Genomic DNA, 25951 nt, shown 5'->3' on the forward strand with positions numbered 1-25951 from the left:
TATAAGTATTTATGTTGCCAGTTTGGACTATTTGCCCCTCTTATGGTTAAGTGGGTGTCCTACTTGTCTTGTGTGGTGTTGGTATCTTAGACCATCGTCATAGATAGGCCCTTATAGTCTTTGACGAGTGTATGTTCACCGTTTAATAGCCTTTGTGTCTTAGCTTGGTGGGTTTATATCCAAGTTAGGGTATGACTTCCTGACGTACTCTTAGAAGTATGTAGTCAACTTAAGTACTAGCCAACCCTTTGGTGGACTCCTTAGGGGTACTCATGTGTTGTTATCATGGGTCTTGGATGCAGTTGTTTTCCGCATGTCGCTAGGCCTGCGCAGGTTTAGGACTAGGGTGTTTACCTTACCTCGTGGTATAGACTCGAGTTACAGAGTGACTATTGACTGTACTAGGAACTTATGTCTGTCTCTAGATATATTGTCCTTTCTTGTTTGATGATTCTATGAATCATAGAAGGTGAGATGCAAGTTGGCTATGGTTGATAGATTTTGGATTCCTGGATGTTATGTGATTCACATGATAGTGTAGTATGAGTCGGTCTAGTATTCACATGCTAGGACTATGTATTGTTATATTGTTGTTCACATGATAAGCACGATTGTCTAGCCTCTATATGCTAAGGCCATGTGTTATTCATATTCATATTCTTATGTTTACATGCTATATTAATTATGACATTTCGTGGCTGGCAGAACTCGGGAGTTACTCCCCACTGACTGTGGCTTTCGTATTTGTATAAAATGCGATCGACAGGTATGATGATGCTTATATGGGGTTCATGGACGAGATAGCGAGCAAAGTAACCTTGGGACTTACTTAGATTTGGTTTTATTTGTAGAGACTCTTATACGAGTTTTTATGTCACATACATTTTAGGGACATATGTCTCCCTCTTTACATTTGGTTGTATAACTTTGCTATTCGCGACTTTAGTGATGGTTATGTTATGAAACTCATATTTAGACCTTGTATGTTTCGACACCCTTCAATTTGGATATCTTTATAACAGGTTCAGGTTTTAAAAATTACAGGTTTTTCCCCAAATGAACCTATTACAAACATATCCATGCAGTTTTATTCTAGAATTACGTGTTTACTTTTCCGCTATGAATGAGGGTGTCACAGTTGGTATTAGAGCATATTTGCTCCCGACGCACGTTTGTGCATCCCCCAATATAAATAACTTGACCTTAAAATAATAAACTTGAGAGATGGGTATGATGGGTAGACTTAGGACCTTATGTTGTAGTCTCTTTGCGATTGCTATTTGTTAGGTGCTAACCAATGTTCTCTTTGGCAAGATGGCTCCTCCAAGATCCGTAGATAATGCAATCTTGCAAGCTCTTACTCAGATTTTTCAGAATCAGCAAAACCAACCAGCTCCTCCTCCCCCTCCTCAGTTTCCAGAATGTGATAGACCCGGTTTTTACACTTGGGTGGCAAATCAATTGACTCGAAACAAGACTCAAACTTATGGTGGTGAAGTAGACCCGGTGGCACTCACCGAATGGTTTCAAGAATTGGAGAAGAGCTTTGTCTTGTATGATGTTCGTGAAGAGGACAAGGTGAAATTAGCTTCTCACTTCCTTGTGAAAGAAGCTGATAGATGGTGGACCATGACTAGTCACACTTCCACTCTTGAGCCTGGTTTTGATTGGGATCGCTTTAAGGATCTAGTTGAGACTAGGTTCTATCCAAAAGAGCTGAAACAACAAAGGCTTAAAGAGTTTATGAATTTGAAGCAAGGAAGTCTTTCTGTCCAAGCCTTTACCGACAAGTTCAATGAACTTGCTCACTATGCTTCTAGACTTGTCAAAAATGAAGAAGAAAAGGCTTTCTTTTACCTTGACAAGCTTACTCCAAAGCTTAAGAGCTTGATCCGTAGGGATTCTACTTACTTTGTCTCAATCTATGATGATGCATTATGGGCCGAGAGCTCTATTCGGGCTATTGATGAAGAGGCTCGTGCTTCTCGTACTTCCCTTGGCAAGAGGCCACTTTACTCCACTTCTAGGCCTTATGTTGCTCCTTCTAGACCCTTTGTGCCTACTTCTTCCCCCTCTTATCCTAACAAGAAGAGGTTTGTTCCGAGTGGACAAGCAAATCAAGGTGCTCGTGTTCTATCTCCTAGCAACGACAAAAATCTTAAGGGTCGTATGTGCTATCATTGTAAGAAGCCTTTGCATCTCGGAATTGGTTGCTTTGATAAGCAATTTGTGTGTTTCTCCTGCAACAAGCCTGGACACAAGGCTAATGAGTGTCCTGAGAAGAAGATTACTACTACTCCTGCTGTTCCTGAGAGGCCGAGAGGTCGCATCTTTGTGATGAGCCATGCTGAGGCTGAGGCACACCCAGACATAGTCACTGGTACGTTCTTAATATTTGATGTCCCTTGTTTGGTTTTATTTGATACCGGTGCTTCTTTGTCATTTATATCGATGAAATTCTCCGACAAGTTACCCCGTGAACCTTCACTTGGAGATAGTACATCAATATCTTTACCCTCCGGCGACATCTTCTCTTGTTTTTATTTTTATTCGGATGTCCCTATATCGATAGCGGAATCTATTTTCCCGGCTAATCTCCTTCGATTTCCACTTGAGGAGTTTGATGTTATTTTGGGCATGGATTGGTTATCTACTTATCATGCTCAATTTGAATGTCAAGATCAAAAGATTGTCCTTAAAAGCCCTTTGGGTACTCGTGTATCTTATCAACGGGTTAGAAAGCAAACAGGTGTGAAGTTGATCTCAGCTATGAAGATGGTGAATACTTTGAAGAAGGGTCATCAAGCATTCCTATGTATAGTGACTACTTCTAATTCTCCTTCTCTTCCTCCCTTCAAGGATGTTCCCATTGTTTGTGAATTTCCGGATGTATTTCCCGACGAATTACCCGGGATTCCTCCTGAAAGAGATGTTGAATTTTCTATTGACCTAGTTCCCGGAACCGGTCCTATTGCTAAAGCTCCTTATCTTATGGCACCTTCTGAATTGAAGGAGTTGAGAGTTCAACTTGATGACTTGATTGAGAAAGGCTTTATTAGGCCTAGTGCTTCTCCTTGGGGTTCCCCCGTCCTCTTTGTGAAGAAAAAGGATGGATCTATGCGACTTTGCATTGATTATCGTGAACTCAATCGTGTGACAATCAAGAACAAGTATCCTCTTCCACGAATTGATGATCTCTTTTACCAATTACGTGGTGCTTCTACTTTTTCCAAGATTGACCTCCGATCGGGTTATCATCAAATTCCGGTGCGTGAGTCTGATATTCCTAAGATCGCTTTCAAAGACGAGATATGGTCATTTCGAATTTAAAGTGATGCCTTTCGGATTGACTAATGCTCCGGCTATCTTCATGGATCAAATTAATCGTACCTTTAGTGAGTACCTCGATAAGTGTGTGGTGGTCTTCATTGATGATATCTTGATTTTCTCAAAGAATGATGAAGAACATGCCCTACACCTCCATATCATCTTAGACATTCTACATCGTCAAAAGTGGTATGCTAAGTTCTCGAAATGTGAATTTTGGTTGCATCAAGTAACGTTTCTTGGACATGTCATATCCAAAGATGGTGTTATGGTAGATCCTTCTAAGATTGAGGCCGTTGTTGATTGGAAGACTCCGAAAAATGTGACTGAGATTCGAAGCTTTCTCGGTTTGGCGGGTTATTACCGTCGATTCGTGAAAGATTTCTCTAAGTTAGCTAGACCGATGACTCAATTGTTGGAAAAGGAGTCTAAGTATGTGTGGACCGATGAGTGTGAGAATGCCTTCTTAGAGTTGAAGACTAGGTTGACTACCGCTCCGGTGTTGACCTTACCTAAGGATGGTGTGGACTACGATGTTTATTGTGATGCTTCAAAGCATGGCCTAGGTTGTGTCTTGATGCAAAACCGAAGGGTTATTGCTTTTGCTTCTCGAAAACTGAGGGTTCACGAGGTGAACTATCCGACTCATGATCTTGAATTAGCCGCCGTGGTACATGCCTTGAAGACATGGAGGCACTACCTTATTGGAGTTCATTGCCGCATTTATACCGATCATAAGAGTTTAAGGTGTATCTTTACCTAGAAAGAATTGAATATGAGGCAAAGAAGATGGCTATAGTTGGTGAATGATTATGATGCCGAGTTGATTTATCATGAAGGGAAAGCAAATGTGGTGGTCGATGCTTTGAGTAGGAAGACTAGTCACTCTGTGAGCACTATCCGTGTGTTACTTGATGAACTTACCACGGATTTTCAAAAGTTAGGGATAAGCCTTGTTGGGAAGGGCTTTGACTATCTTAGTGCCTTGAGTGCATAACCCGACTTTTACCGTGAGATCCGTACTTGCCTACCTGAGGATCCTACTTTCAAGTCCATTCAAGCAAAAATCCAACTTGGGCAAGCTAAGGATTGTGTGGTGGATAGTGATGGATACCTTCGTTACCAAGGTAGGATGTATGTTCCGAGAGTAGCCGAGTTGAGGAAGAAGATCCTTGATGAAGCTCACCTTTCTCCTTACTCTATTCATCCTGGTGATGACAAGATGTATAAAGAATTGAGATTACAGTTTTGGTGGCCTAGGATGAAGATTGATGTCCTAGAGTATGTTAGCAAGTGTCTTACCTGTCGGAAAGTGAAGATTGAGCATCAGAAACCCGAGGGTTTGCTACAACCTTTGGATGTTCCCCTTTGGAAATGGGAGTCCATCTCCATGGACTTTCTGATGGCTTTACCTAAGACTGCTAGCGGAAAAGATGCGGTTTGGGTGGTTGTAGATCGATTGACCAAATGTGCTAGGTTTATACCTATCAAGGAGACATGGAAATTAGATGTCCTAGCTGGTGCCTACGTGAAGGAGATAGTACGCTACCATGGAGTGCCTAAGGATATAGTTTCAAATCGTGACCCGAGATTCTGTTTCCGTTTCTGGACTGCTTTGCAAGAAGCCATGGGTAGTAAGCTACTGATGAGTACCGCTTTTCATGCCGCTACAGATGGACAGACTGAGAGGACTATCCAGACTTTAGAGGACCTCCTCCGTGCTTGTGCTTTAGACTTCCACACTTCTTGAAAGAAGTGCTTACCTCTTGTTGAATTATCCTACAACAATAGCTATCATACTTCTATCAAGATGTCACCTTATGAAGCTTTGTATGGTAGGAAGTGCCGTAGTCCGGTCTGTTGGAATCAAGACCAAGATGCTCATGTGTTGGGACCCGATTTGGTGACTGAGACCATCAATCGGTTCAGATCATTCGAGAGCGTATGAAAGCCGCTCAAGACCGACAGAAATCGTATGCTGATGCCCGTCGTCGACCACTTGTCTTTGAGGTTGATGATCGAGTATTCCTTAAGGTGTCACCTATGAAAGGGGTGAAACCTTTTGGTGTGAAAGGAAAGCTGAGTCCCAAATACATTGGACCTTTCCGTGTGCTTGAGAAGATTGGTCCCATTGCTTACCGTTTAGAGTTGCCCCCGAATTTGAGCTAGGTTCATAATGTCTTCCATGTATCTCAGTTGAGGAAGTACATTAGTGATCCGAGCCATGTTATTCAAGAAGAAATCCCAGATTTGGAACCTAACTTGGCTTTGGAAGAAAGGCCGATCCGAATCCTCGAAAGGGAAAACAAGCAACTTAGAAACAAAGTGGTGCCCCTAGTTCGTATCCTTCGGCGTTGTGGAAATGTCGAAGAAGAAACTTGGGAGCCTGAATCTTCTATGTTAGCTAAATATCCCGAACTCTTCTCGTGAGGTACTTTCCGTTCCTTTATCTAATCCTTGTGAGTTTTAGCTATCCTTTCGAGTGTTCCTCTCCTTCCTTGGAATATTCTCCGCGTTAGTAGTCATTGCTTAGTTGTATAAGAGCCGTAGTTAGAGTTTAGTCATGATTAGTGGAGTCATTATCCTTATTGAAGAGTTTCGAACTAAAGGTTTTTGAAAATGTTTTAATGTTTTCCCACTGGTTTTAACGTCAATGAGTGTTCAGGCTCGTTATTGGAGACGTCCGATAATTAGTTTTCTCAGTTGTTGGCGTAAAAATGTATTTTTGTTCTGATTTGGAATGTTGGTGTTCTCGGGCGACCGACGAGGATATTTCCGTTCCATTGAAAGGACACGTATATTTTCGTAAGTTCATGTTTTGAAGATGTTGATTAATTGATTTAAAGAGAAAGACCTACATATATACAATGTTCCTTCTTCTAAGTTTCGGGGACGAAACTTCTTAAAAGGAGGGATGATTGTAACACCCCGTAAATTTGAAGACCTTTATTATATTTTAAAAGTAATATTTTAATCCATTTTAATTTAATATTAATTTATTTGAAATAATAATAATTTGATAAAATATAATTTTATTTTAGTTTGAAGTAATGTAATCACTTTTGATAGTTTAGAAATGTTTAAAAGTAATTTAAAAAATATTTAAACCTTTTACTTTGATAAAATAGATTTCTGATAAAAGTCGTAATATTGGGATTTTCCCATTTCTTACGGTCGTTGGGTAAACGAGTTTGGATATTGGGCATATAAGTACTTAATCTTTTAGTAAAATCGTGTTTAAGAACTTTAATATTCTCGGAAATCGCGTTCGACGAATATTTCTAATTACCGTCGAAGCAAACCCAAAACGTAAACAATTGACCACCCTCCCCATGTTATTTGGACCGGCCCCCTCCCTCCATTTGTCTCCTCTTTCAATTTTCATTTCCTCCATAATTCACTCTCTCTCTTTCTTTCATCAAACAACCAAATTCCTCTCAAAATAACCTCCTTACAATCCCTAAAACCACCATAAATCCTTCATTTCTCCACCAATTTGCATAAAACTTATATATTTGGAATCCTCTCTTCAATCCTCATATACTAGTAAGCTTTATTTTCATTTCCCCCAATTTTGTTTCGGGTCTTATCTTTTTAAGGTTTCGAATTTAGGACTAATTTATGTGTTTTTGTTGTTCTTATAGGTGAAGAATATGAAGATGAGTTAGGAGACTCATATATTGTGGAAGATGATGCATAATTTCGGTCTATAGGATCTTTCTCAAGTTTATTTTGCTCTCTTTCTAGCTTAAGGTAACTATTCCGAGTTACTCGACGAAATAATGTCACATTAGTGTTGTTTATGATGTGTTGGATGCTTATGTGATTAATAACATGTTAACTTTAATTTTCACATGAATTGTTGTTGTTAAAGTTTGTTAAATATGTTGTTTTTCACATGTTTAAGTGTTGAAACAGAATGAATATTGTTGAATGTTGCTTGAAAGGGATGTTGTATTGATGTTGGAACAAATTGCAAATGGAGACTTGTGTTGACCGAGAGAACCGAACCAAAACAGCTCGGTCCAGGCCCGGTCTGACCCGGTTCATGGCCCATTGTGTGGGTCGGGTCTTGGGTCTATTGTTTGATGTTTTGGGTCTTTTGTTTGCGTATTTATGTATTTTGGTATTTTTGGCATGTGGGTAATCATTATTATGCGAGAATCTAATTGAATTGGATATATTGTAAGTTGGAATATATTTCCTTATGTTGATAGTTTTTCACATGATAGATTGGAAATGGCATGAGAATGATATTGTGATGAATTTTGTGATTTGGGCCAAAGTAGGCCAAGACTCTGAGCTAGGCCAATTTGACCAAATGAGTTTGGTCAAGCTAGGTTTAAACCGGTCAGCCTCGATTTGACCGATGACCCATCGCGGGACTAGGGTCGAGGATTTATCTTTGAGTATGATTGTCTTTTCATATGTTGGCTGTTGGATGAATTAGTTGCCTTATACTTGAGTCTTCTTGCCTTGTTGCCATTTTAGCTTGTTCTCATGAATTATAAGATTAACGGTTCGCTGAGTTTTGGATTACTAATGAGATTGTGGATATTGTTGGATTGTCAGCTGAATTTACATTTTTGCAGTCTTTCACAAGGAAGGATGTTATCCTAGAGTCCTTGATTTGAGTATAAGTATTTATGTTGCCAGTTTGGACTCTTTGCCCCTCTTATGGTTAAGTGGGTGTCCTACTTGTCTTGTGTGGTGTTGGTATCTTAGACCATCGTCATAGATAGGCCCTTATAGTCTTTGACGAGTGTATGTTCACCGCTTAATAGCCTTTGTGTCTTAGCTTGGTGGGTTTATATCCAAGTTAGGGTATGACTTCCTGACGTACTCTTAGAAGTATGTAGTCAGCTTAAGTACTAGCCAACCCTTTGGTGGACTCCTTAGGGGTACTCATGTGTTGTTATCAATGGGTCTTGGATGCGCTTGTTTTCCGCATGTCGCTAGGTCTGCGGTTTAGGACTAGGGTGTTTACCTTACCTCGTGGTATAGACTCGAGTTCCGCTGAGTGACTATTGACGGTACTAGGAACTTATTCCTGTCTCTAGATATATTGTCCTTTCTTGTTTGATGATTCTATGAATCATAGAAGGTGAGATGCAAGCCGGCTATGGTTGATAGAGTTTGGATTCCTGGATGTTATGTGATTCACATGATAGTGTAGTATGAGTCGGTCTAGTATTCACATGCTAGGACTATGTGTTGTTATATTGTTGTTCACATGATAAGCACGATTGTCTAGCCTCTATATGCTAAGGCTATGTGTTTTTCATATTCATATTCTGATGTTTACATGTTATATTAATTATGACATTTCGTGGCTGGGAGAACTCGGAGTTACTCCCCACTGATTGTGGCTTTTGTATTTGTATAAAATGCGATCGACAGGTATGGTGATGCTTATATAGGGTTCATGGACGAGCTAGCGAGCAAAGTAACCTTAGGACTTACTTAGATTTGGTTTTATTTGTAGAGACTCTTATACGAGTTTTTATGTCACATACATTTTAGGGACATATGTCTCCCTCTTTACATTTGGTTGTATAACTTTGCTATTCGCGACTTTAGCGATGGTTATGTTATGAAACTCCTATTTAGACCTTGTATGTTTCGACACCCTTCAATTTGGATATCTTTATAACAGGTTCAGGTTTTAAAAATTACAGGTTTTTCCCCAAATGAACCTATTACAAACATATCCATGCAGTTTTATTCTAGAATTACGTGTTTACTTTTCCGCTATGAATGAAGGTGTCACAAAACAAATCAACTAATTGCTCCTATAATTGTGCATATGCTAATTGTAATATTCAATCCCACTATCAAAGGGATTTGTTAATTCTGTCACCTTATTTCTCTCATTGTATTTAGTATATAAGATAAGCTGTAACTTCACATTTTAATATATACAATTATCATTCTCTTATAAACTCTTATATATATAATGTACTTAAGCCATGTTTGAAATGTACCTAAGAGGCTAAGAATAAGAATAATCTAGGTACATTTACATATGTGTATAGTGCATTTTCATTATGTAAATGGTACATTTAAATATACATTAATTAAAATATACGAATAAGGTTCAAATATTAATTGGTTACATTTAACATAGTGGTCCAGCTCATGTTTCATATTCATTTATGGCTTAACCATCACGCATTCACAGTTCAAGTGAAGTGATCACCGCCTGTGTCGATCATTATCCCATGACATCACATATTGTCGATGCCATCCAATTCACAAAACACCAACTTTCTCTCACCACGTATCTCTCGTGTATCTTGATCCTCCACTGCCATTCTACATGGAAACTTTGTCTGAGGTGTCCATGCTCATTCACCCCTCCTACACCGGTCGAACATGAGAATGAAAATTGGAGCGACGAATGTGGTCTAAGAATTCGTTGTCGTCGTTAGCGGTAACAAGAGTGTTTTTAGCCTTTTAGGGTAACAAATGATTGGTGAGCTAAAGGATGTTCGAAGTATGCGCTAACATTGAAGGGTGATCGAAACGTTCAGCAGCGCCCTTGATATGCTTTAAATTTGTAGCCTCGCAAGTGTAACTGTTAATAAACGTAGAGAGATATGTTTGTGTGAATTGTTGTTGTATTTCCATTCAATTATCAATGTTTATATAGGATACAAGTCAATAACAAATCCTTAAAATAAGGTAACAAATGCCAAGAATCAAGGAATTTTCTATAACAAACGATATGCCAAATATCAAGATATGCGAATAATATCGGATAATATCAAAACCGATATTATACGCCTAATACCCCCCTCAAACTGGAGCATGTAAATCAAGAACGCCCAGTTTGCGGAGAAGGAGATGAAATTGAACCGACCCTAAGGCTTTAGTAAAAATGTCAGCAATTTGTGTTTGAGACTCCACATGAGAGGTAGTGATCAACACTTCGGTAATCGCATCCCGAATAAAATGACAGTCAACCTCGATGTGCTTAGTGCGTTCGTGGAAGACGGGATTCTGAGCAATATGAAGAGCATACTGGTTATCACAAAACAATTGCATAGGACGCAAGAGAGAAATTCCCAAACTCAATAAAAGACCCTTGAGCCATTTAAGCTCACACAAAACAGCAGCCATAAAGCGGTACTCAGCTTCAGTCGAGGAAAGGGAGACCGTACGCTATTTTTTAGATTTCCAAGATACGGGAGAGTCCCTAACAAAGACTGCCCAACCAGAGACCGACCGACGAGTTAGGGGACACCCCGCATAGTCGGAGTCACACCAACCCGAAATATGTAACTCACTGTCGGCTTTTAACAACACACCTTGTCCCGGATTTCCCTTTAAATACAGGACAACTCGAACAGCTGCGTCCATATGTTCTTTTCGCGGCTCATGAAGAAATTGAGATAAAATATAGACGGCATAAGTGAGGTCAGGGCGTGTAACGGCAAGATAAACAAGACGGCCAACAAGACGGCGATAAGACTCCACATCTGCAACAGGAGCACCGGTAGCTAAGCCCAAAGTGTGATGTTGTTCGATTGGGGTAGTAACCGGTTTAGCACCGAGGAGCCCTGCTTCGGAAATAATATCAAGGGCATACTTTCGTTGATTAAAAAATATGCCCTCAGAATTGCGCGCAACTTCAATGCCCAAAAAATACTTTAAGTTACTCAGATCTTTCATATGGAAGCAATTACTAAGATAAGTTTTAAACTGAGTAATGGCAGAACCAGTATTGCCAGCTATGACAAGATCATCGACGTAGACAAGTACATGAAGGCATACCTCGTTGCTGGAATAGGAGAAAAGGGAGTAGTCGGAATAAGATTGAGTAAACCCATAGTCACGTAGGGCTGTGCCAAGCTTAGCAAACCAACAACGTGGTGCTTGTCGAAGACCATAAAGAGACTTGCGTAAACGACAAACTTGCCCTTATTTGCCGTGACTGAAGCCCGGAGGTAAACGCATATAAACTTCCTCATTAAGATCTACATGTAAGAAAGCATTATGGACATCCATTTGATGAAGCTCCCACCGTTTAATTGCAGCAACAGCGAGAAATGCACGAATAGTAGACATCTTAACAACAGGAGCGAAGGTTTCGCCAAAATCAATACCTTCTACCTGATGATTCCCAAAAATGACAAGGCGAGCTTTGTAACGCTCAAGCTGACCATCGGACTTATACTTGATTTTATAAACCCAGCGGCAACCGAGGGCTTTTTTGTTAGGTAGGAGTGTAGTCAGTTCCCATGTCCCGTTATTTTCAAGAGCATTAATTTCATCTTTCATAGCTTGACACCATCGCGGATTAGTAATAGCAACACGGAAGGAGGGAGGCTCTATTCCAGCCGTTATTGCTGCTAAAAAATAACGGTGTGATGTAGAAAATTTATTACAATTAATGTAATTAGCTATGGCATAGGGCGTACCTGAGTAAGAGGATGGAGAGGAGGCGGAGCTGTCGGGAGAGGACGGTGGTGTGGTGGGATCCCGAGCAGTATCAACAATGAAATCACGTAACCGAGTAGAAGGGATTTTGAGACGGTGCTCTCGTCCAAGAGGCCCATCAGGCGCGACATCAGGACCAGTTACAATACCCGTTTCAGGAGAATGTCGAGATGGTGTTGCAGGGGAATTTTGAGATGAAGTTTCAGGGGAAATTTCGGTGTCGGAAGTAGCAGTGATGGTTTCGACCGAGGTGGAAGAAGTAGGCTCAATAATAGTCTCGTGGGCCGTATAAAATAAAGAAAGATCATTGCTATCATCAATACCTCGTGAAACAGGGTCCGAAGTAGCAGCATATGGAAATGTATTTTCATAAAAACAGACATCCCGAGACACAAAAAATTCACCTTTGTCAAGATCGTATACCTTCCACCCTTTCTTATTAGTAGGATAACCCACAAATATACACTTGCGAGACCGACTAGCAAATTTATCACCCTTAATATATTGATTGTGAGCGAAACAAAGACAACCGAAAACTTTGATATTAGCATAAGATGGAGCAACCCCGAATAAGAGCTCTAAGGGGGTCTTTTTATCAAGAACCAGTGAAGGAGTACGATTAATTAAATGAGCAGCTGTTAGAACACATTCACCCCAAAAAGTAGTCGGTAAATTGGCTTGAAAAAATAAGGCTCGTGCCACATTTAATATGTGACGGTGTTTCCTTTCTACACGACCGTTTTGTTGTGGAGTACCCACACACGAGGTTTGAAAATTTATGCCATTTTGGACGAAAAATTCGGCTATTAAATTGAATTCGGTACCATTATCGGAACGAACCGTTTTAAGCTGTTTATTGAATTGAGTGTGGACCATGGCAATAAAATTCAAAAACATAGTGGTAACTTCGGTTTTATCAAGAAGGAGATAAACCCATACGGCACGAGAAAAATCGTCCACAATAGTCAAAAAATACTTGGCACCACAAGATGAGGGTGTGCGATAAGCACCCCATAAATCACAATGAACGAGTTCAAAAATATCTGACGCCTTATTATCACTCAAAGTAAACGAGTGTCTGACTTGTTTGGCATGATGACAAACATCACACGTAGAATCCAAAAAAGAATTATTAATAGGCTTGCTAATAGTAGGAAGTAAATTAACAATCTTATGCGACGGATGACCAAGTCGCTTGTGCCATAAATCAAAAGAGTCGGCAACGCTCACCCTATGAACACCGGCTGGCCGTCCCACCACACTGAAATAATATAGTCCGTCTCGCAGCTTACCGGCTCTAATCCTCGTCCTCAATAAAGGGTCCTGAATGGAGCAAGAATCATTAGTAAACCGCAACTCATAATTAGCATTGGAAATTAATTGAGAGACCGAGATTAAGTTGCACGTGAGACCCGGAACTAATAAAACGTGAAATAAGGTTAATTGATCACTGACTTTAACAGTACCAGCCTTCATGGCTACTATACATTGTCCATTAGGCAGAGTGACGGGGCATGGCGCAATAGAATGAATATCGCTGAACCATGTAACATCGCATGTGACATGTCGAGAAGCACCTGTATCTATTATCCAGTCAGAATACATACCGGAAAGACGGTCAGTGAGCGACGAATCAGAAGCAGTCAGCAGAACATTTGCGCGGGCAGGAACAGAAGACGTAATAGAAGCAGCTGAGCCTATGCGAGTCCGCTGTCGAGCACGCACCTCCTCAATCGTGCGTGGACGATCACCCCACCAGTCAGGAAACTTTCCTGATTTGATAAAACATGAGCCAATCTCGTGACCCGTTCCGTTACAATGAGAACAAATAAGTTTACGTCTTTTCTGACGCTCGGCATTACGGAGAGCGCGCCAGTCGGAGACAATAGCAGTGGCAGGGACTGGTGGTGGACGTAAGGCATAAGCCATTACTTCCGTGGGAGCAGCAGGAGCCACGGTTGCACCAGTTCGGAGGCGTTCTTCTAGAAGAACCATCTGTGAAGCACGATTTAAAGAAGGCAAGGGGTCTAGTGCTAAAATATGAGAACGTATATTAGCATATATCGATAAATCTAAACCCATTAAAAATTTGTGTAATCGTTCCGAATCCTGACGAGCAAGAGCGTCCTTAGTAATTCCACATGTGCACTTACCACATGTGTAAGCAAAAACAGGTTCATGAGCAGCAATATCGTCCCAAAGAGTTTTTAATTGATTGAAATAGTCAGTTACGGACATACCTTTGGTTTGTATGAAATCATGAAGGTAAGCCTTAAAACCGTGTATTTTAGAACCATCCACGGACGAGAAACGCTCGGCCAAATCATCCCACAGTAGATGAGCCTCTTCAAAGTAGGAAATACTGTGCTTAATTGAGGGATCGATGGAACGCATAAGCCATTGAACCAGTGTACAATTAACAACAACCCATTGATCGAGTAAGAACTCGTCGGTAGGCTGTTTGATAAAGCCATCGACGAAGCCATATTTGCGTCTCGATTTTAAGAGACTGTTTTACCGATCTACTCCACTCCTCATAATTGTCAGAGCGGAGGAGAACATGAGTGATAGATAGACTAGAGACGTCATGGCTGCCAAGATAGTAAGGAGACAAGACGTCGATCGTTTTTAGAAAAGAAGAAGTAATTATGGTTCCGTCTCCATTCGTCATTATGAAAATGAAAAAAATGACGGGAGGAGCAGAGAAGAAAGGCGGAAGAGAGGGGCTAAGAAGAGATGAAGGATCGAACCAAAGAACCTGATACCATGTTAATAAACGTAGAGAGATATGTTTGTGTGAATTGTTGTTGTATTTCCATTCAATAATCAATGTTTATATAGGATACAAGTCAATAACAAATCCTTGAAATAAGGTAACAAATGCCAAGAATCAAGGAATTTGCTATAACAAACAATATGCCAAATATCAAGATATGCGAATAATATCGGATAATATCGAAACCGATATTATATGCCTAATAGTAACGGGTGATCATTGTAGATGCAAGAGTCGAACCCTAGGGACGGAATTATGGCTCTTAGATTGTTTGCTAGCCTCTAGTTTAGTTCTAGAAAAGCGATTGATTGATTAATAGACTAATAGCAAACTAAAGATAAGATGAGTAAAGACTAGAAGATTTCTAAGAACGATATTGAAGATAATAATAAAGGGGACTAGGGTGTTGGGTTTTCTAGTGTAGACAAGGGTCAACTAGTAAGCCTAAATAAAAAGGTCATCGAAGGGTAGGGTCGGGGAAGGCTCCACCTCTCGGTGTGAGTCGGTCCCTAGGTAAAGGATAGTCAAGCCCTTGCTTAAACTAGCCAAAACCGAGTAACTGTGCTCACTACTACAAGTTAAGGTTCTAACCTTAACTAATCAACAAATAGAGAAAGGCTAGAATCCTCATTCTAGCAATTCCACAAACACTTAGTGTGCACAACTATTCTAAACCAACTACTCAATGGTGTCCACTAATTCAAGCCAACAATTGACCCAAGGAGTCTATACAATAGGTCCATCTCCACCCTAGTAAGGAGATTACTCACACATACTAAGGGTTACAACAATAATTAACAAATGAAGAAATACCACAAAACTAGCAATAAGAGACATGATATGAAACCAAGTTAACTAAGCAAGAATAATCATGTAAACAAATGAAAGGGGGCAACTTAGATTGATATATAGAAGATGAATCTCTTCAAGTCTTTAAATTACAACCCAATTACTAAAAGTAAACTGTTGGAAATAGTAGATCTAACATAAATTAAAGAGTAATTAAGCTATAATTAAGGAAAGATTAACACTTTGATTAAAGAAAGATTACAAATGTAAACCAGTTTTTCTCTCTAAATATAACCATAGGTTTTCTCCCAAAATGAAACTTAGGTTTTTAATCTAGGTGTTAGTTATTTATAGGGAGGTTAATACAAAGCCCAAAACCCACAAAGCGAACGAAATTGGGCGGGTGAAATTTTCACCCGGTGGGAAAATAAGTCAAAAATGCAAAATCTGACGAAGGGTGAATTTTCGCTCGGCTAGTGAAAATTTCACCCGGCGGGTGAAATTTTATCAAATGACATAATCGCTCCATTTACGCTCCAAAATGCTTCTTGGCCTTTTTCTTCCTTGTTTGACTTCTTTTCCACTTTGTGCTGCTTGAAGACTTCGACTCCTATGCTCTACTTCGTGCCCGCAAAATATCCTCCTAGCTAAATGTAAAGTAAAAGGTAGAAAAACCATGAACTATACTCAAAAGACGAGTTGGGAATAAGGGAGTTATTTATACTAGAAAGCACATTAAATAGCTAGTTGTTGCATGAATTAAGGGGTAAGAGGGGCCTCAAATTACTAGAAAAATGAGTTAAAATGTGGTCTTATCAGCCGTCCAGTGAATTTGTTGACGTTTCAAGGTGTGATGTCGGGCATTTGTGGCGGTGGTGGCGAGAGAGAGAGAGAGAGAGAGAGAGAGAGAGAGAGAGAGAGAGAGAGAGAGAGAGAGACGTGCGACAAATGCAAAACGTGAGATTGTGAGATCAGGGGCTAAATCAGAGGTTGAGTGAGATTTAATCTGAACCCTTCGTTATGATTATTAAAGGGTTGAGATTTGTTCTCACCGTTCTCACACTTGGACTGTTCTCATGTGATCCAAAATCATAATATATTAATAATAATAACTAAAAAATAAATATGATAAGTAAAATATAATAACAATATAATAATAATAACAATAATAATAATAATAATAATAATAAATATAATTAATAATAATAATAATAATAGGTCTAATAATAATATATGAATATAATAATATTAATTATAATAATAAGAATAATGATAATAATAATAATAAATATGTTATTAATAATATTATTAATAATCAATATATTAATAAAATAGTAAATATAATATAATATAATAATAATAATAATAATAATAAATATTAATAATACTAATATTTCCATTAATCTTAATAAAAAAATAATAAAAAAATATATTGAATATAAATATAATAATATAAAATAATAATAAATATAATATTAATATAAAAAAATGTTAATATAATAATAATATTAAATTAATTAATATAATAATAATAATAATAATAATAATAATAATAATAATAATAATAATAATAATAATAATAATAATAATAATAATAATAATAATAATAATAATAATAATAATAATAATAATAATAATAATAATAATAATAATAATAATAATAATAATAATAATAATAATAATAATAATAATAATAATAATAATAATAAGAATAAGAATAAGAATAAGAATAAGAATAGTAATGTTTCAGTAAACCAATCTGAACTTAACTGAACTAAATTGAACAGATCTGAACCGAACTGAACTGAATTTAATAGGGCTAAACTGAACTTATAAGAACTGAAATTAAGACCAAAAGAATCGGGCCTAAGTCATTACGGTAAATGGACTAGAAATAACTATGGTGTTTTTTTGTAAAGTGTGAGTTGTGAGATGGTTGACGTTTTCAGAAATTGTCTACCCCCCCCCATCATCAACGATCACCATGCGTCTGCTCAAAGGACCGCCAAAAACTAGGCCAACCGACCCACCATTGCCCCGCGTCGACCCTCCATCGGCATCCCCGACGACCCTCCTCACAGCCTGACCATCCCAGCGTGACCCTCCGTCGGTCGACGAGACCATCCTCTTCCCCTCCCTTTGCCGTCGGTCGGTTTATCGCATGTGGTGGGAAAGATGGGAGCATATCCGAGTTTTTTTTTGGATTTCTTTGCTTTTTAATTATTGCTGATGTGTGCCTTTTAGATGCACTTATTTACATGTTTGGCACACATTTCTATGAGCTTATTTGATTATTTCTCTTTACTTTTCTCCCGTATTTGCTACTTTGGGTATGTTCATGTCCCTTGCAGGTTTGAGATGCATTTATGCATTTAGAGCCAAATTCGTTCAGTAATGGAACAAGAGGGAAGCTAGAGGAATTTAGACGAGCTTTGGGAGCGAGAAATGGAGTTTAATACATGTTGTCTAATGACAGGTACACCTTGTCTATTGACCGCTTTGCATTGTCTATTGACCTCCAGCTGTTTGTCTATAAACTTGGCATATTTTTAACGACACAGTACTTGAGTTTTGGGAGATTTGTGCTCTTTGTCTGTTGACAAGTCCTCATTGTCTATAAACTTGCTACATGATGTCTATAGACGTGCTACATGATGTTGATAGACCTTGACACATTTAATCGACACAGTGAATGCAATTTGAAGAGTTTCCTTCCTATGTCTATTGACAACCTACAGGCTGTCTATAGACTCTTAAACTATGTCGATCGATCAACTACATCGTTTTGACGTTTCTTCGCTTGTTTAATTTCCTCCTTTTGGGCTATAAAATAAAAGTCTCTTGAAAAATTATTTTTAGGTTATCTTTTATTCTCTCTGAGAACTCTTACTACGTAGAAACTTTTCTCCTAAAACTTTTAGATCTAGAATTAATTCATCTTTCTCTATTGCTCATACTCGGATTCAATTGGTAATTTTAATTCTTTATTCTCCCTTTGTTCATCTTTATTTAATTTCATTTATCTCGCTCCCTTTTACCTATTCGTTTTAGTTTATGCTTATTAATTTCTCAATTGTTTTAATTATGAATTCTTACCCTTTCTCCTTTAATTCAATTATTATTGCAACATTCATTATGAGTAGCTAAACTCCTTTTGCTAGGATTTAGGGGGGCCATGGATTGAGACAATATTAATTAGGTGATTAGATTAGTAGATATAATTGGTCTATGTTATTAATTGTGACATCAAATTGTGATTAATTGGTTAAGTCGACGTAATTGATTAATTGAACTGGTAAACTCCGACCGAAATTCGGAAGCCTGGTAAGGGTTAGACCTGTCACACACATTAGAGTTCTTTAGTAAGTTGCGAGAGCCCATTAGAAGCATTTTAGGGCGAATAACGGACCGAGATGACCTTTTCACTGCCATATAGACCGGTAATTGAGACTGACCTTTGACTCTACCTATGACCTGTGATGACCCATGGTGAACCGATGATTCTAGCTCCTTTCTCTCAATTTTACTCGACTTTATTCCTCTCTTTGATCCTTTCATTTAATTGCTCTAGTTTAGTTAATAAATCAAACAACCCCAATTGTGACTTAGACAGACTTAAATTGACAAGTAGACCGCAAATAGCCTTCCTGTGGATACGATCCCAACCTCCCTAACTATATTAGTTAGAGTCCGATTGATTTATTTTTGATAGGTTGCGACAACCGTATCAAATTTTGGCGTCGTTGTTGGGGAGGCGACGCATTTCTATTTGCTTTTAATTTAGTTTGTCTTATGTCTCTGGGAATTTCAGTTCCTTAAGCCCGTTCTAATGTATGATTTTCATCCTGTTTCTACAAGGTAAAGATGAGAACTTCCACGATTACATGCATAGATGGAATGATTGGATTCGTTCTCATAACTACGAAGGCAAACTCTCACAGCTTATTGTGTGCCATACCATCATAAGAGGTATGAACAGACAAACCCAAGCCTATATTGACTCCATAGGTAAGGGAGGTTATGGTGGTAAGAATATTGAGGATGTCCTTAGTTTTTTTGAATGACTTTCTCTTGAATGCATTAAACCCACTTTCTCATATCAGTCAGACATGGATGAGGGCGTGGGTAAGACCATAGAAACCGTTCTAAAGAATGAAAAAGAAATTGACGGAAACATAGAGGAGGAGACCATATGCTCAGTTGATAACCCTTTATTTGAGGATAATCTAGAACCCCTCTATGATAATTTTACAGACAGTGAGCCAAGTGAGGAAGACTTGATGGGCCTCCTAGAGAACCCTTTTTGTGACGAGTCTTGCGATAAGGAGAGTGATGATGGGCAATTGGAAGGTATTGAGGTCAAATGGGACTCATATGACGATATGGTAGATGAGCATGTTATGGGCGACCCATTAACACATTTGACTTTACCCCCCCCCCCCCCCTCTTTTGCATTTGGGATGACTACCTACCTTCTCCTATTGCACACTGGACTCCTCCACCTCACACAGAATACCCGTCTAAGCAGGTTGTTTTCTACTTGCGTGCTTTCAATGTTAAATGCTTCTGTGCTCCCTAATTTTCCGATTTCCTATGATTTGTGCTTTGATGTTCCACCCTCGGCTGAAGGGTGGAATAATTTGGTGGATTCTTACGGGAGCTGTCAAAGAAAGTTCATGAAGCTGAGACGGTATTTCACATTACTTTTATATGCTCACATTGTATATTGGTGCTACTTATGCTTTTGTGTAGCACATGCGCAGATTTATGATAAAATTTTAAGGGCTTTGGGCGTCTACTCTTAGCTAGACTTGGATGAGGCGTGCTGATCAATGGCAGCTTGCTATGACCTCCCCTTGTTTATTGGTGGTTTGGGGAGGTCCGTTATGTGCTTATTGTGAGAGTCTTTTCCTAATTTTTATTCATTTGCATTCATCTTGTTCGTATATCCCTTTCCCCTATATTTTGATGCTGCTGTTGTTTGATGAATACAAAGAAGGCATTGTATGATTTGGTTTAGGGAGGGTATACATATGTTTGTGTTGCATCCATATGCATATTTCTGCATGCATTTATTTCAAAAACCAAAAAAAATTGAAAAAATACAAAAAAATACAAAAAACATGTTTGCACTTAGGTTGCATTTAGGTAGAGTCCTAGGTTGAGTCAGAGTGGTTATATAACGATGATGACATTGCTTTATACTCTTGCTAACTCGTTCAAGCCTTGGATTGTTTAACACCCTACTTTGAGAAATTCATTTGCATAGTCTACGAGTTTTTGATAAATTATACCAAACGAATAGACTTGACCTATATGTTGGCAAACTACTTATATATTCTAAGGTTTAGAACTTTCATAAACCGGTGACATTCATGACCGGTTTCATTTAGGATGTGAGTAGTACTCTTTACATGACATGTAACATCAAATTGCATAAGCATGAAATTTGTCTCCTATTGCCTACATACACTCGGGTTTGTGGAGGTGACACATGTGGAGAGGAGACCCTTCCTTTATGTTTTAGCCTTATTAGCCTCACATTAGCCAAATTTGCCTGGTTTTGACCCATTTATTCAACTACATTCCTATATGGCCTACCCTTGTCAAGCTAGTCTTGTTGGTAAGTTTTGGAAGCCTTATTGTGGTCATTTTATGAAGAATGCTTTTGTGTTGGAAGGAAGGTGAAGAAAGAGAACCTGAAAAAAAAAGTTGTGAAAAAAATATGAAAAAGAAAGAGAAAAAGAAAAAAATGAGAAAAATGAAGTTGAAAAAGATGGAGATTCATATTACTCCTATGTTGTTATTCCATATTATTTGAGGAGTTTTACTGTTGTTGTGAGTGAGTTTATGCCATACTTGGCATTGTGCTTGGTTCTTCAAGTTGTGTTTATAAGCACAATATAGCTACTTTTGGTTGTGTTCGGTGCTAGCTTTGCTTTTACCTCCACATATCCAAACTATTTTGCCCCTTCTTATCCATTTACCTCACCTCACATTCATATGTAATTCCTCGGCATGTGTTATGGACATTGTTTGGTTGGAGTATATGTGTACGGTAGCTAGAGATATCTGTCATGTTAGATTGCATGCATGCTTTTGTAGGTCGTAGTTAGGTGAGTGACTATTTTCCTTCTCTCTTACAAAATTTGTACTCACCTTGTGCTTTGATAGGAGATGAGTGACCCGTGAGAGTCCGACATAAATGGTCTTGCAAGGTCAACGGTTTGGTAGTCCTTGGTCATTAGTTTAACTCGTTTGCACTTAAATTTTTGTGCTTTATAGCTTTGGAATTCATTCCTTAGCATGGGTGTTACTCTTGCATTAAATTGATTTAATGAGTCTTTTGTATAGCTAGCTCTGAGTTATATGCCGCTCCTTTAGTCTTCCTTCTTGTCTTATTTGTTGCTTGCTTGGGGACAAGCAAATGTTTCGTTTGGGGAGGTTTGATGCGTGCCTTTTAGATTCATTTATTTACATGTTTGACACACATTTCTATGAGCTTATTTGATTATTTCGGTTTACTTTTCTCCCGTATTTGCTACATTGGGTGTGTTTCATGTCCCTTGCAGGTTGAGACGCATTTATGCATTTAGAGCCAAATTCGTTCAGTAATGGAACAAGCAGGAAACTAGAGGAATTTAGACGAGCTTTGAGAGTGAGAAATGGAGTTTTATCATGTTGTCTAATGACAAGTACACCTTGTCTATTGACCGCTTTGCATTGTCTATTGACCTCCAGTTGTTCGTCTATAGACTTGGCATGTTTTTAACGACACAGTACTTGAGTTTTGGGAGATTTTCGCTCTTTGTCTATTGACAAAGTCCTCATTGTCTATAGACTTGCTACATGATGTCTATAGACTTACTACATGATGTCGATAGACCTTGACACATTTAATCGACATAGTGAATGCAATTTGAAGAGTTTTCTTCCTATTTGTATTGACAACCTACATGCTGTCTATAGAATCCTACACTATATCGATCGACCAACTACACTGTTTTGACATTTATTCGCTTGTTTAATTTCCTCCTTTTGGGCTTTAGTATAAAAGCCTCTTGTAAACTTATTTTTAGGTTATCTTTCATTCTCTCTGAGAACTCTTACTAGTAGAAACTTTTCTCCTAAAACTTTTAGATCTAGAATTAATTCCTCTTTCTCTATTGCTCATATTCGGATTCAATTGGTAATTTTAGTTCTTTATTCTCTCTTTGTTCATCTTTATTTAATTTCATTTATCTCGCTCCCTTTTACCTATTCGTTTTAGTTTATACTTATTAATTTCTCAATTGTTTTAATTATGAATTCTTACCCTTTCTCCTTTAATTCAATTATTATTGCAACATTCATTATGAATAGCTAAACTCCTTTTGCTAGGATTTAGGGGAGCCATGGATTAAGACGGTATTAATTAGGTGATTAGATTAGTAGATATAATTGGTCTATGTTGTTAATTGTGACATTAAATTGTGATTAATTGGTTAAGTCGACGTAATTGATTAATTGAATTGGTAAACCCCGACCTAAGATCAAAAGCCTGGTAAGGGTTAGACCCGTCACACACATTACAGTGCCTTAGTTGCGAGAGCCCGTTAGAAGCATTCTAGGGCGAATAGCGGACCGAGAGGACCTTTTCACTGCCCTATAGACCGATAATTGAGACTGACCTTTAACTCTACCTATGACCCGTGATGATCCATGGTGAACCGACGATCCTAGCTCATTTCCCTCTATTTTTACTCGACTTTATTCCTCTCTTTGATCCTTTCATTTAATTGCTCTAGTTTAGTTAATAAATCAAACAACCCCAATTGTGACTTAGACAGACTTAAATTGACAAGTAGACCGCAAATAGCCTCCCTGTGGATACGATCCCAACTTCCATTATTATATTAGTTAGAGACCAGTTGGTTTATTTTTGATAGGTTGCGACAGCCATATCAATTGCGTTCTCTATATGTGCAAAAAGTGAGAGGGATAGAGTCGGAATAAGGCGAAAAATATGGTGGATATAGTAAATTATGTGTTGAATTTAGCATTTTCCATCAATTTAATCCACCACAAAATTAATGTAATTCCTTGATAAATGGAAGTCCTTTTGGTTTACGGAGTATCTGTGAGTAGTGTGTGCTTAATTCGGTATGGATCGGAAAATTGGACCAGATCGGACTGGAATATAAAATTTCGGTCCAGTCTTCGGTCCAAGCTTTTTAAGGATTCCAGTTTTCGGTTCAGACCCGGTTTTTCAGGTCTGGACCAAATTAGACTGCAAAGATCGAATTTATGTTATAAATTTTTTTCTTAGGTTAGTTTACATATTTTTTTTATAAATGTTATTCAAACATGTTTAATTTATTGTTATTATTATACGATAATGATAAATATGTATTCATTTTTATAAGTATAAATTAATAAGTCTTACATGAAGTTAATTTAAGTAGGCGAGGCGAGTATGGAAAAATTCTTGTTCAACCGGTCCGGTTTCGGTCTAGGACAATCTAAAAAATTTTCCAATCTGGTTCCAGGCCGATTCCGGAGCGTTGCGACTTGCGAGAGGAAGACTGGAAGAGAGAGTAGTCGAAATTAGTGGGCAGCTAAAAAGCTGAGTGGAAATTTGGAAAGTGGAAAGAGGAGCAAAAGATTATCCGAAGAAGTTGAGTAAGACAGCATCCCTCTCCGTCTCTGAGGCGAAGTAGCTAAACTCACTCCATAAGTCCATTTTCACATACACAAATATATGTCAGATGTCCTCTTCAATATTAATGTTACTGCAATGTCCCTCTTTCTCTTCACCATTACTACTACCACCTAGCCGGCATTACAACAAATCCTCCAGGATTACCCACCGCCACCGCAACCGCAACAACAAGCCCTTGTTCTTACCTCATGCTTCCAATTCCAATCCCAATTCCAATTCCAATTCCAATTCCAATGCCTTCTCCTGGGACAAACTTCCCACCTCCTTTCAACAATTTCGTTCCGAGTTTAATCGCCTTAGCTTTGAGTTTCTCAATTGGAATAAATGGGATAACTGGAAGGTATTCATCATCATCATTTATTCTTCTTCTTTTGCTTGCTTTTCAATTACCCTATGATACAATAAACCCTAAATTATTCATGTGATTAACTCTCCAGGACATAAATACCTGGGACCTAAACGACTTGCCGCCTTGCTCCTCTATATATTTGCTATTTTACTTTCTTTTCAAAAACTTTATGCCGCATTTCAAGCTCCCAGAGTTGCCCAAGACCGAAAACAGCTAACCGATGCGTATATGGAGGCCCTGATTCCTCTTCCCACACCAGACAATCTGACCAAGTAAGTTAAATGGGACTTCCTGGTGTATTTTCTAATCAACACGGATCCAGTGTTTGGTAGCTATTAGTCCTTACTCCTTCCTTACTGTGTATCAAATTTAAATTGTGTCCTTATAACTGCAGGGTAAAGAAGGGCATGTGGAGAAAGACCATGCCTAAAGGACTGAAAATGAAGAAATTTATCCAAGGACCAAATGGCACTATGATTCATGACACTTCTTACGTTGGTGAAGATGCATGGAATGATGACACGGAACGCCCACTGGAAAACGTGAAAGGAATTATCAGTGGCAATGCAAGTTTGAGTGAACAAGACAAGAAGGCTGTGGAAAGGGAGATTGGGGTTTCAGGTTAGTCAAATTAAATTAAATTGTTAACAAGAGGTTTCAATATTCAAAACACAAACTCTTGCTTCTTCTTGACATATGGTTAGGAAGTGTAGGATCTCCTTTATGCTCTGGCCTTCAGGGTTTCATCACTTTTATATTTAGTTGGAAAGCCGTAGGCTATGGTGTTATTATGATTGTGATTATGCATGAGACTTGTATATCTTGGGTTAACTTCTCTAACTGAATACCGTATCATTCTGCCATCACGGCCAATTGAAATCAGATTGTGGACAATGTCATCGCAGTACTAATGCTAGATACGTTGCTATATTTTGTTGCTTGAGGTGGACTTATATTAGAGGTGATCATGGGCCGGGCCAATGCGGGCTTGGCCCGGGCCTTTCTAACAAAAGCGACCCATTTGTGTGGGCCGGGCCGGTCGGGTCAAATGCATGGGCTTATTTAGCAAGCCCAAACCCGGCCCTTATGGGCTAATGCGGGCTTTTGGGCCTAAATGGGCTTTTTCGGGCCCTAAAATTTACGACTTACCCTAGGAAATAATTAGCTAATACCTTCGGTTACAACTTTTAAAACATACATAGTATATAAAATTGTACAAAATATGATGAAATGCATATGAAATGCTCTCTAAAATAAAATAAAGACAAACATCGCCATTTTAGAAAGCTTAATCATGCATTCATAAATATGATTTATGTTATGTATATTTTGTTTTATAAATCTAAAAAAATATACTTGAGTTTGTAAAGAGTTGGGTATAAATTTAAGGCTACTTTAGGTTTTTTAGAAAAAATATTCATTATTAATAAATATGGGCCGGGTCGGGCCAAAATTTGGGCCAAACGCTTGGCCCAAACCCGGCCCCAAAATATTTTGGGCCTTTTTAGGCCAGGCCATGGGCGTTTTGGGCCAAAACTAAAGGCCCAAGCCCTTCAAAAAAGCGGGT

The 25951-nt window shown here is 38.5% G+C and overlaps 1 protein-coding gene across 1 annotated transcript in view; it reads left to right on the plus strand.

The window, feature by feature from the left end:
- The first annotated feature begins 23904 nt into the window (after positions 1 to 23904).
- Positions 23905 to 25951, plus strand: part of LOC141634333 (ATP-dependent zinc metalloprotease FTSH 12, chloroplastic-like) — a 33154-nt gene continuing 31107 nt past the window's right edge. The window contains exons 1-3 of the mRNA XM_074446551.1: positions 23905 to 24375; positions 24473 to 24656; positions 24779 to 25005. The gene's annotated coding sequence lies outside the window, so the exon portion shown is untranslated. The remainder of the gene's footprint in view (positions 24376 to 24472; positions 24657 to 24778; positions 25006 to 25951) is intronic.

This window comes from Silene latifolia, chromosome Y (assembly GCF_048544455.1).
Source record: "Silene latifolia isolate original U9 population chromosome Y, ASM4854445v1, whole genome shotgun sequence".
NCBI classification, from domain to species: domain Eukaryota; kingdom Viridiplantae; phylum Streptophyta; class Magnoliopsida; order Caryophyllales; family Caryophyllaceae; genus Silene; species Silene latifolia.